This window comes from Pan troglodytes, chromosome 6 (genome assembly GCF_028858775.2).
Source record: "Pan troglodytes isolate AG18354 chromosome 6, NHGRI_mPanTro3-v2.0_pri, whole genome shotgun sequence".
In the NCBI taxonomy this organism is placed as follows: domain Eukaryota; kingdom Metazoa; phylum Chordata; class Mammalia; order Primates; family Hominidae; genus Pan; species Pan troglodytes.
In genome coordinates this window covers 26,834,821-26,848,179 of record NC_072404.2, presented here as the reverse complement: position 1 = coordinate 26,848,179, position 13,359 = coordinate 26,834,821, and positions in this window count along the sequence as shown.

Below are 13,359 nucleotides of genomic sequence, written 5' to 3'. Positions count from 1 at the left end.
GCACAAACACATTCTGAGTGGCCAGTGTTATTGGAATGGATGTTCTCAGGGATATTGAATCCCTTAGCTTGACAGCAACCACAGGGCCTTTTCTGCATTTGAAAATATATAAAGTCTCTGAAAGACATTTATGTCATCATCTTTTTACATCGAATGAGGAAAGAAGTTAACAGATCATGGGTCAATAAAAATTATACTGCAAAAAGATAAGAACACAAAGGTTCTAGCTGTCAGGCACTTCGCTCTTCTCTTGGCTTTTCCTAGTGCTTTTAGAACAGATGCTAAGTTTCATTTGAATTGAGAAAGAATAGGCAGGTGCCATAGTATTATTTTTTAAAGTCCCCAAACTATTCCCATGTTAAAAAAAAAAAAAAAAAGTTTAGAAAAGAACAAAAAAGTCACACCACTTTCTCGTACCCCTACTGAAAGGACACCCAATTATTCTCATGTTCTTAAATTTACTGGAGATCTTTTGTCTCTATTCTTGTTCCCATCAGAAGGTTTCCTTTTCTACCTAGTAGCTGAAGTCTCATCCCTTGTTTTCTTCTTTCTTCAAGGTCTCCAGCCACTGAGCTCCTCCATCACTTACTGCCTATCCTTTAATTGAGTGTACTTACATTCTTACTTAACCCTTTCAAATGTATGCGTAGACTACAGTGCAAACGATGCCTTCCAGAGCTGTGCTGTACAGTAGCCCCTTAATACATGATCTCTGCTCCCTAACATAAATTCTAGTGTCTTCATGGCAAAGGGTATATTTTTCAGACTCTCAGCCCCTGTCTTGCTTCTTCAGTGCCCTTCCTATACCTGGCAGTCAATGAAAACAAACTCGCCAATTCAGAACTACTCCATTTCTCCCCACTCCATTTTTATATAGCAGCCTAGGTTCACAAAGCGCTTTCTGCAGATAACAGCTACTTAATTCCCTTTAGAACCCTGTCAGAACAGCAGGGAAATATTTTCATCGTGATTGTACACAAGGGAACTGAGGCTCCAGAAGCAGGCACATCTAAAGCTGAACTCTGTCTCCTTGACTGCCAATCCAGTGCTTTTGCTGCTCTTCCACACTGCCTCTCCCTTTGATGCTTGTTTTCACATCGCTGAATCATTAGAATTTGACTTAAAGTTAAGTGAAAAGCGCCTGTGTATTGGTTATGGCAGGGTTTGGGACACTGCTTCTCCTAGGCTAGGGCAGGGAGTCTGAGGCAAATACAGCAAAACAAAACAAAAAACGGCTGCTGCTATATTGCCTTTCTTGAAAACAGGCTGAAGTCAGGGCTGGGCAGGAGGTGGGGAAGGAAGGAATAGGGTGCCCTTGTGGTTGATGGACTGAATGATTTGAGATCCTTTTGAAGCAAGTCGGTCTTAGTATTCCCCAGCTACCTCTTAGTGACACCTATTGCTGAAGAAAAAAAATTGCCATGGGCGCGTGTAGGCATAATGGGAATAGCTTTAGACACTGGGTAGTTTACCTCCTCCTGAACAGAAATACTGTCTGACAAACCTGATGGGCAGAAAATTTGAAGCTTGTTCTATAGTACTCTCACAAAGGAAACTGGCTTTCACCTAATGATGAAAACACGTTGGTTATGATTTCTCCTTTGAAGTCCAACTTCCCCAAAACAAGTCTTCAGGAAATAGCATGTAGGTGTCATGAAGTTTTTATTAACCTGTATAGAGCTGTTGGCCCCCAAGATTTACTCTAAATCTTTTTAAGACAGAGCAGCTGCACCATTTCACGTGAAAAACGTCTTTAGTCTACAGTATACCAAAATCCTAGAATATTCTGTCGTTTTCTGGGGAATGCAAATTCTATTTCATTTAACTTATCCCACTTTACCTTTACCCTTACTCAATACATCAGCCACGAGATTATTTGTGTTCTTAAAACATGAAACTGGTTCCTGCCTTAGGATCCTTGTACTTATTCTTCCCTTCCAAGGGAATGCTCTTCCCTGAGTGATTTGACTCACACCATCTTTTCATCCAAGTCTTAGCTTGAAAATCACTCCTCACAGAGATGACCATTTATAGTTGTCCCTCAACTGTCGAAACATCTTATTTTAATTTTCTTATCAATGATGATTATCTGAAATCTTTTTTTACCTTTTTAATGTCTTTTTCCCACTGCCCCAAGACAGTCTTATCTGCTTTTTTGACTGCTGATTCCCAATGCTTAAAACAGTGCCTGTGCCACATACCAGGTACTCAAAGCCATTTGCTGAGTGTATGTTAATGAACTAATAGCTTGAGTGAAGACTTCACAATTAATATTGCATTACCTTGCATTTATTTAGCACTTCACAATTTACAATATGCACTCACTTATCTCATTCATCCTCCTGATAATCCTGTGAGATGGGCCAGGAGACATGAACTATGCCCCAAGACACCTGAGGTTCCGAGAGGTTAATGAACCATGTTTGGTACTGGAGAGCTGATATTGCACCCTAGGTTCTCTGATGATCTTGATCTTTCTACTACCCCAGGAGAAAAGATGCACCTAGGAAGAAAAAAAACAGTGGGGTCAATTTTGTCCCAGGTTGTAGGTAAATCAAATACCAATATCCTCTATAATTTTCACTGAAAAACAATACAACAAAATTTGAATGATTAATGGATATAAAAATATGGGGCGTAAGGTGGAGATGGTTAATGACTACAAAAATACAATTAGATAGAATGAATAAAATCTAGTATTTGACAGCACAATAGGGTGGCTATAGCCAACAGTAACTTATCATACATCTTAGAGAAATGAACTAGTGGAATTGGAATGCTCCTAACACAAATAAATTATAAATGTTTGAGGTGATGGATACCACAATCACCCTGACTTGATCATTACATTTTGTATGCCTGTATCAAAACATCACACATACCCCATAAATATGTACAACTATTATGTACCCATAATAATTAAAAATAAAATTTAAAAATAACTTGAATAAATATGTACCCAGACATGATAGATACAGAGAGAGAGAGAGATGATAGATAGGTAGATTCATACTTGACTAAAATCTAGCTTAAATTGACTTCATAGGTATACTTTATTCAATAAAGAGCTAAACTTGTATTTGTTGAGTAAATGTTTAATGATTCTCGATTGTACTCATTGTTAAGGTTTAATTAGAAGATATAATGTATTAGTCTAGGGCAGAATTTTAAAAGGCACCGTAGTAGAACTGCTATAGCTTTAGCAATAGCACGTAGCATATTTAGTACAGCATGGCTATATCCAGCAAAGGACACTGTTAGTGGGATATCAGGCATAACATTTCTTAATTTCTGGTGTTATAAAATAATAAAATGTTTAAAAGATAGAAATATGAATTCTAAGATGTTTAATGAAAATTCCTTCTGTATAATAAATAATGTTACGGATTCTTACAGCTGGAAGGAAACTGTAATTTAAACCTCTCATTTTACAAGTGAGGATGCAGATGCTAAAGAGATTAAGTAGTTTACCCAAAGTCAACACTAGATTGATGGTAAGAGGTGAGTCTCCATCTCAGGTATTCTTGTTTCTGTTCCAGTGTTCTTTCACTTCAACAAATTGTGTCTCCAATATGCAAATCAAAGAAGTTTGAATTGAGTCAATATTCAAAAATTAAAAGCTTGGCTCTTTAATGTAAATGTAACCACTCATTTTCTCTTAAAAAGTGATGGATCAATTCTTAATGATGAGCAAACACTTTTACTTCTACTTACCACAACTGTGTTGTATGAAAGGGCATGATTCCCAATTTTTGATGGAAAACTGTAAAGAAAAAGAAACACATCTGTGTCAATCAACACTTCTATTAAATTTCTATTCTATTCCTTCTTAAGATAAAATGTAGCAACTTTGTGGATTCTCTTGAAGCAGAATCCACTGGAAAAGCGTTCCAGAATAATGAAGTATTTTAGATACCAAATCAATACTTGCCACATTTGAGTGACACAATGATTAAAAATTCCATTATAAATAAGCAAGAAACATAAAGTATTCTCTAGATAGCAAAGAATGGGTGGGACTTGATACTTCTGTCACCATCCTCCTATATTGTGGGAATTTATAATGCAATAGCCAACACTATGTAAAGCCAGGGAATGTTATTTTTCAGCACCACGTGAGATGCATAATGCCATCTGATCTGATTTAAAAAAGACTATTTAGAGGCAAATGCTATAGCTCAAAATGTTATACAGTATTTGGTGACGGTGGCTCGGTTTATGTCATAAGAATGGGAAAACCCTATTGATTCAGGGAGAAAGATAGTGGAAGATTTTTGTTGTTGTTATAAATTAAGTTACTTCGGACTTCTGACTAAGCAGATTATTGAAGACCAATACATCCAACAGGAGATGATAACCCGGATGTAAAATGAAGAAACCCATAAAGAAAAACTATGATCAGACTCTCGATGCAAGGGTCGCAGCTTTATTTCAACCTATCAGCCAAGGTGAACGTGAAGGACTATAAAGGGAGCCTCGGTCATGATTAGGGGAAGGCACACCCTCAATTATGTAAGGAAACAGCAGCTATCAGTGCAGTTATGTGACATGCATTTCTATTTAATAAGTAGATTTATTTATAGTAGTATATAGTATATTTTCACTGTAAATAACTTACCAACACAGTCACAAACGCCTTCATTTTTGTTAAGAAAATAAAAGATGCAATAAATGTTAAGATATTGACTCAGGGACAACATTTAAGCAGTCTTCAGCCATGGTCTTACAGAGCCAGTGTGGTCAGATATATTAGCCTGTGGGTTAGGGAGTCAGCATTAATTGGTTTTTTTCCATGTCTGCGGTTTGAGAAGTAGAAAAAGAAATCTGACAAGAAGTTTACAATTAAACTTTAGAATATAAATTAAGTGGCCTTTTTTCGTGTGGCTTTGGGCAGATTAATTAACTCTTTAATCTTTGCTTCTTGCAAGAATTAAACGAGAAGGCAGATTTGGTCTGAGAAGAATCATAGCATCACAGTCGAGAGCACAGGCTTTGGATTAAAATGAAACCACATTTGATTCTTGTTCAACATTTATGTATTATATGATATTGGGAAAATGATTTAACCTTTTTTTGATGCCTGGCACATATAAGTACTTCAGGCTATTATTAATAAGAATGACAAATCAGTTTTATTAAACATAAATTAATCAGAATTGCATATAAGTCCCAAGGAAATTTGTGAGTTTGTTACTGTAATCAGAGTTAAATAAATGTTTGCTATGAATGACTCATGAAAGAGGTGAGTTTTAGAGCTTTATAGGAGAAAAATGTAAATTTGTCTTTTTTTTTTTTTTGAGATGGAGTTTCCCTCTTGTTGCCCAAGCTGGAGTGCAATGGCGCAATCTCGGCTCACTGCAACCTCTGCCTCCCAGGTTCAAGAGATTCTTTTGCCTCAACCTCCTGAGTAGCTAGGATTATAGGCGCATGCCACCACGCCCGGCTAATTTTTTGTATTTTTAGTGGAAATAGGGTTCCACCATGTTAGCCAGGCTGGTCTTGAACTCCTGACCTCAGGTGATCTGCCTGCCTCTGCCTCCCAAAGTGCTGGTATTAGAGGTGTGACCCACCACGCCCAGCCAAATTTGTCATTATTTATAAAAATTATAAATATGCACATTCAACCACAGGACTGTAGAATATTGCAGAAACTACAGCATGAACACATAAAACTATAGTACGGTGATATTCATGGCTGATTATTTGAAGCAGCAAACACTTGGAAAAAATAAATTTCAGTAATGAAAATAGTAATTACTAATTTATTGAGTATTAATTATATTTCAAAATATTGTTGTAAGTCTAAAAAACTTAAGCAATAATTTATTTTTCACAAAACCCCTATGGACTTTTATTATCATCCCTACTTAATTATAGTCATAATCAATAATTATGTATATTTATATGTACTATCCTAAAATGCTGTTCAAGAAGAAATAAACAAGATTCAAAATCCTATTACACACACACATGCACTTGCACACATGCACAAAAATTTCAAATTTTATATATATATGTATGTAAAAATATAAGTCTGGCTACTGTCACCACTTCTAGTCCACATTTCATGAAACTAAATATATTGTTTTATAGAAAATTATGCCCAAACCTAATAACTTAAAACAACAGCATTTTTTTTATATATCACAATTTTTGTGGGTCAGAAATTTAGACAGGCCTTGGCTGGTTTATTCTTCTATTCCACATGGCATCAACCAAAGCCACTCAACAGTATTCAGCTAGAAGATGGGCAGGTTTCGAGGATACAAGATGGCCCCACTCACATGCCTGGTACCTTGGCAAGGATAGCTGAAATGTTTGGGCTCAGCTGGGACTGTTGACCAGCATTTCTTAAGCTGGCTTCACCATGGCTTGGGATTCCTTACAGAATGAAAGTCTCGGAGTAGTTTCATTTCATTTTATTTTATTTAAAATTATGTAACCATTTATTATTAGTCAATTAGTTTACATATAGTTTTGCACCATAGTCTATATATATATATGTATGTGTATATATATATATATGTATGTATGTGTATATATATATATGTATGTCTGTGTGTATATATATATATAGGTAAAGATTTTTAGACTGGATTTAAAAAAAACAATCTAACAATGTATTTTTGTACAAGAGACTCAGATTAAATATAAGGACGCAGAAAAATTGGAACTAAAAAGGTAGAAAAATATATATCAAAAGATATGAGCCAAAAGTAAGCTGAGGTCTAGATGGTTTTTGTAGTAAATTTTTTAAACAAGCAATGCTCAATAACATAAATTATTACACAAAATTTTCTAAATATTAAAAAAGTAATAACACTACTGAACTCTATAAGGCTATTAGTTGTATATCATATCCATAAAGGCATTTTGGAAAATAAAAATTGAAGGCCAATCTCACTAACAAATATATATACAAAAATTCTAAACTAATATGATCAAAAGGATTCTTGCAATATTATGAAAGGATAAAAACACAAAAAATCGGGTTTATTTCAGGAATGCAAGGTTGATATAACATTCAAAGATCAATGTAATTCATCATATTAACATAGTAAATGAAGAAAATCATTTTCTTATTGAAAAATTAAAAACCTACTCATGAAAGCTCTTAGCAATATCTGAGAATATGAGGAAAACCTCTTGATCTGGAATGCGTTACTAATTACAAAAAAGGAAGAAAAGCTAATAGTGCCATCATAATTAACAGAAAAATGTTGAATTATTTTCCCCTGTGTTCAGGAAAAATATAAGTCTGGCTACTGTCACCACTTCTGGTCAACATTTCATGAAACTAAATATATTACTTTATAGAAAATTATTCCCAAACCTAATAACTTAAGACAACAGCATTTTTATTATATGTCACAATTTTTGTGGGTCAGAAATTTAGACAGGCCTTGGCTGGTTTATTCTTCTATTCCACATGGCATCAACCAAAGCCACTCAATAGTACTCAGCTAGAAGATGGGCAGGTTTGGAGGATACAAGATGGCCCCACTCACATGCCTGGTACCTTGGCAAGGATAGCTGAAATGTTTGGGCTCAGCTGGGACTGTTGACCAGCATGTCTTAAGCTGGCCATGTCCCATGGCTTGGGATTCCTTACAGAATGAAAGTCTCAGAGTAGTTTCATTTCATTTTATTTCATTTAAAATTATGTAACCATTTATTATTAGTCAATTAGGTTACATATAGTTTTGCACCATAGTCAATAACAATTTTGTGCATAATGTTTTGTCTGCATTTTCTATTTTTATTTTTTATGTTTGAGTCATACAAAAGTGGAATTAGTAGGAGATAGGGTATGAATACTTTATTTTTTATGTAGCAGTTCAGGGACCCAACAGGGCAAGGTAAAAGCTGCCAGTTCTAGTAATGCCTATCCCCAAAACTGGCCTGATTTCACCTTTGCCATGTTCTATTGGTCAATCAAGTATAAAGGCCACTAGTAGATCAAGGGAAGAAAGATCAAGGGAAGAAAGGCAGGAAGAAGAGAATTAGATTCAATTTTTAATTGGCGGTTATTTTTAATTGTCCTGTCCACAGAAAGGCAAAAATAAATCTGTTATTAACTGAATTTGACATTATCATCTGTATAAAGTCCAAAAGATCTACATACAACCTATTGGAATCAAACAAGAAATTTGGCAAGGCCACTAGTAGAAGGGCACTATACAAAAATCAATTGTATTCCTATAGATCAACCAAAAACATAAAAGATAAAATACTAAAAATATCATCTACAAAAGAATAAAATATATAGAGTACTTGCTAGCAAAACATACTAAGGATATTCCACAGTAAATACTGCAAAATATTATTGTGATAAATTAAAGAATATCTACATAAACGGAAGCATATGCCATGTTGATGAATTGGAAGACTGAATCGTATAAAGACGTCAGTTCTCCTCTGATGGATCTATAGTTTCACTGTAGTCCTAATCACTATCCCAGCAGTATGTGTGTGTGTTTGTGTGTTTGTAATTTGAAAAAGCTGATTCGAAAATGTATGCAACATATAAAGGGTTAAGAATAGCAATTTTGAAGAAGAACATAACTTTAGAACCTGAACTACCATATTTAATAATGACTAACAGACTGGTGTGAGTGCAAGAATAGAAAATAAACCAATGGGGAACAAATTAGAATTCAGAAACAGACCCAAACACATCATGACACCTGATGTTTGACAAAGCTGACACTGCAGTGCACTGGGGAAAGGATAACAATTATTTTTTTCAATAAATGGTGCTAGGTCAATTGGATATCCATTTGAAAAGAAATAACTGTTGAACTTTTTATCTCACACAATCCACAAAATTCAATTCTAGTTGGATTGTAGATCTAAATGTGAAAGGTAAAAAAATAAAGCTTTTAGGAGAAAACTTAGGAGCATATGTCATGACCTTGAAATAGACAAAGATTTCATAAACACCAGCCATAAAAGAAAAAAAGAGTAAGTTGGATTACATTAAAATTAACAACTTCTGTTCATCTAAAGACACTATTATGAGAGAAAAAAAGCAAGCAACAGAGTGGGAGAAATAATTTGCACCACATATATCAGACAAAGGATTTTTACCCAGAATATAAAGTAGTGCTGTGAAATGACAATCAAAAGCAAATAAACCAACATGAAAATGGATAAAATTGAGTGCTATGAAACAAAAGATAACCAAGTACGCACAGGAAAACAGAGAAATGCAGATATAAACTGCAAAAAGACACCTCTACATGTTTAGTAGAATGGCTAAACTTGAAATACAGGCAACAAAAAGTGTAGTAAGGATGCAAGGCAACTGAAAGTAACTTACACACATCTGATGGCACTGTAAATCCATACAACAATGCTGATCAACTATTTGGCAGTATCAACTAAACTGAAGGTATACAGCCATATCTGATTTTATTGTGCTTTGTTTTATTTCAATTCTCAGTTACTGCATTTTCTACAAATTGAAACCTTGTGGCAATCCTGTATTGAGTAGATACATGGTGCCTTTTTTTCAACAACATGTGCTCACTTCATGTCTCTGAGTCACATCTTGGTAATTCTCACAAGATTTCAAACTTTTTCATTATTGTTATGTTTGTTATGGTGATCTGTGATCAGTGATCTTCGATGTTAGTATTGTAATAATTTGTGGGTATCACAAACCATTCTCTTATGAGTCTGCAAACTTAATTGATGAATATTATGTGTGTATCTGACTGCTCCACTGACCAGTCATTCTCCCATCTTTCTCCCTCTCCTTGGGCCTCCCTATTTCCTGAGACATAACAATAATGAAACCAAGCCGGTAATAACCCTACAATGGCCTTTAAGTGTCCAAGTGAAAGAAAGAATTGTACATCTCTCACTTTAAATCAAAAGCTAGAAATTATTAAGCTTCACGAGGAAGGCATGTCAAAAGTCAAGACAAACCAAAGGCTAGGCCTCTGGTGCCAATTAGCCAAATTGTGAATGCAAACGAAAGGTTATTTTTTTCCTTTCTTTAAAAAATTGTTTTAAAAATTGATATGTTGTACATATCAATTGTACATATCAATTGATATGTTGTACATATTTTTAAGGCAAGTGTGATATTTTGATACATGTATGTAATGTGTAAAAAGTTCTTGAAGGAAACTAAAAGTGCCACTCCAGTGAAAACACAAATGATAGAAAGCAAAACAGCCTTATTCTGATATGGAGAAAGTTTGAGTGATTTGGATAAAAGATCAAACCAGCCACAGCATTATTTTAAGCTAAAGGCTAACCCAGAGCAAGATCCTAACTCTCTTCAATTCTATGAAGGCTGAGAGAGGTGAGAAAGTTGCAGAAAATAAGTTTGAAACTATCATGGGTTGGTTCATGAGGTTTAAAGAAAGAAGCCATCTCCATAACAAAAAAAGCGCAAGGTGAAGCAGCAAGTGCTGATGTGGAAGCTGCAGCAAGTTATCCAGAAGATACAGCTAAGATATTTGAAGAAGATAGCTACACTAAACAACAGATTTTTAATGTAAACAAAACACCCTTCTTGGAAGAAGATGCCATCTGGGATTTCATAGCTAGAGAGAAGTCAGAATGTGGCTTCGAAGCTTCAAAGGACAGGCTGACTCTTTAGTGAGGGGCTAATGTGACTGGTGACTTTAAATTGAAGCCAATGCTCATTTATCATTCCAAAAATCCTGGGGCCCTTAAGAACTATGCTAAATCTACTCTGTCTGTGCTCTATAAATGGAACAACAAAGCCTGGATGACAGCACATCGGTTTGCAGCATGGTTTACATAATATTTTAAGCCCACTGTTGAGACCTACTGCTCAGAGAAAAAGATTCCTTTCAAAACATTACTGCTCATTGACAATGCTCCTTCTCACCTAAGAGCTCTGATGAAGATGTACAAGGAGATTCATATTGCTTTCTTGCCTGTGAATACAGCATATGTACTGCAACTCATGAGCCAAGGAGTAATTTTGGCTAATTATGTAAAAACTCCATTTTGTAAGCTGCCATAACGTAGTGATTCCTCTGATGGATCTGGGCAAAGTAAATTGAAAACCTGAAAAGGAGTCACCATTCTAGATGCCATTAAGAACCTAAGTCATGGAAGGAGGTCAGAATATCAACGTTCAGAGGAGTTTGGAAGAAGTTGATTCCATCCTGGATGAATTCGAGGGGTTTAAGACTTCAGCAGAGGAAGTCCCTGCAGATGTGGTGGAAATAGAAAGAGAACTGGAATGAGAAGTGAAGGCTGAAGTTGTGACCGAATTGCTTCAATTTCATGATAAAATTTGAAAGAATGAGGAGTTGCTTCTTATAAATGAGGAAATGGAGAGGTTTCTTGAGCTGGAATCTACTCCTGTAAGACGCTGTGAATGTTGTTGAAATGACAACGAAGTATTTAGATTATTATGTAAACTTGGTTGATTAAGTAGTAGCAGAGTTGGAGAGGATTGACTTCAATTTTGAAAGAAGTCCTACTGTAAGTCAAATGCTATTGAACACCATTACATGCTGCAGGTAAATATTTCATGAAAAGGAAAAATCCATCGATGTGGCAGACTTTAATGTTGTCTTATTTTAAAAAATTGCCCCAGCCACCCCAACCTTCAGCAACTACGACTTAATCTGTCAGCAGCCATCAACATTTAGGCAAGACACTTCATCAGTGAAAAGCTTATGACCTGCTGAAGTCTCAGATGATCATTAGAATTTTTTAGTAATAAAATATTTTAAAATTAAGGTACATATATATATTTTTAGACAGAATGCTATGGCATACTTAATAGAAAACAGTATAGTGTAAACAACATACTGGGAAACTAAAAAATTTGTGTGACTCACTTTATTGTGACCTTCACTTTATTGTGGTGGTCTGGAACCAAAATCTCAGTATTTCCAAGGTATGCCTGTATATTCCTGTAAAAGCATAACTAACATTTTGTCCTGCTAATGTAATGAATAAGCAATATGTATCACATGACACAGAGAAAACAAAATATTTTCCACCCAGAGATACAGCAAGAATAACAGGCACACTTGTGTAGTTCTGGGCCTCAAAATAAATGAAACCTTAAACATTTCCTAGAGCCCTTGCCTGCCCTGTAAAAATATATTTATTGCTGATTTTGTGATGCTGATATCTGAAGATAGGCCATGATCTTTGCAAACATAATAATCATATAGAAATGTTGCTCTTTCCCACCATGAATAGATGAATCAATTAATGTAAACTTGGAAATTATGCTGATTTTTTCAAATAGTTTGCTCATTTTTTAATTTTTTTTGAGCCTTCTGTAATGAGTCCTTTGCGCTACTTTGCAAATAAACTTTTCTTCTTCAAGTCTGCAAGTCTTCTTTTGACAATCTTAAAACACAATAATCAGCTCCTAGTTCTACACCCAACACATTACATGCATAAGTTTAACAGACATGTATGAGACTATTCACAGCAAACCATGAATAAATGCATGTGGTACATAATGAATAGACTAGACTAAATAAATGAATTGTAGTTTATTTGTTTAATGAAATACTATCCAACGTAAGAATGAGCATGAGACGTTGTTGTGAGGAACAGCTCAGCACACATAAGGTTGACTCAGTGTGTGTCAGTCTTGCTTGTGTGGAAAATAGAAGCCATGTATGTGAAAGAAAAAGTTTCTTTCTGAACAAGTTCCTTAGAATCCTGAGTGACTCCAAAAATCTAGAAAGACTTTGGTCATGGATGATGTGAAAGGGTTGGGGGAGCGGGGGTTAGTAGTGGTGTGAAATGGTTGGAAGAAAGAGAATTACATTTTAATAAGAATAAAAGAGACTTAAGCTTGTAGAGAGAGGAAGGCAAAGGAGAATCAGCATGTCCAGGCATGATTTTAGCCTTGCCAAGGCTGATGAGCGATAAATCTTCAGCTACTTTCTTGTCTCTTCTAATCTGGCCCATGATTAAACTGATTAGCTTAATACACTTCCTAAACATTTCATGGACGTAATGTCCTTCAATGATAAGTATGAATATAACTGAAGCAGATTATACAACTGCAGATTTATCTAGCTAGAGTTTCTTAACCATAATATGCAAGTGCATGAATCATCAAATGCCATTTTTAATGATCCAGCTCCTATATACGTGGGCACAAGAAATACAGAATAAAACATAAGATTTGGGCCGGGCACAGTGGCTCACGTCTGTGATCCCAGCACTTTGGGAGGCCGAGGCCGGCAGATCACGAGGTCAAGAGATCAAGACCATCCTGGCCAATATGGTGAAACCCCGTCTCTCCTAAAAGTACAAAAATTAGTTGGGTGTGGTGGCAGGCACCTGTAGTCCCAGATACTCAGGAGGCTGAGGCAGGAGAATCGCTTGAAT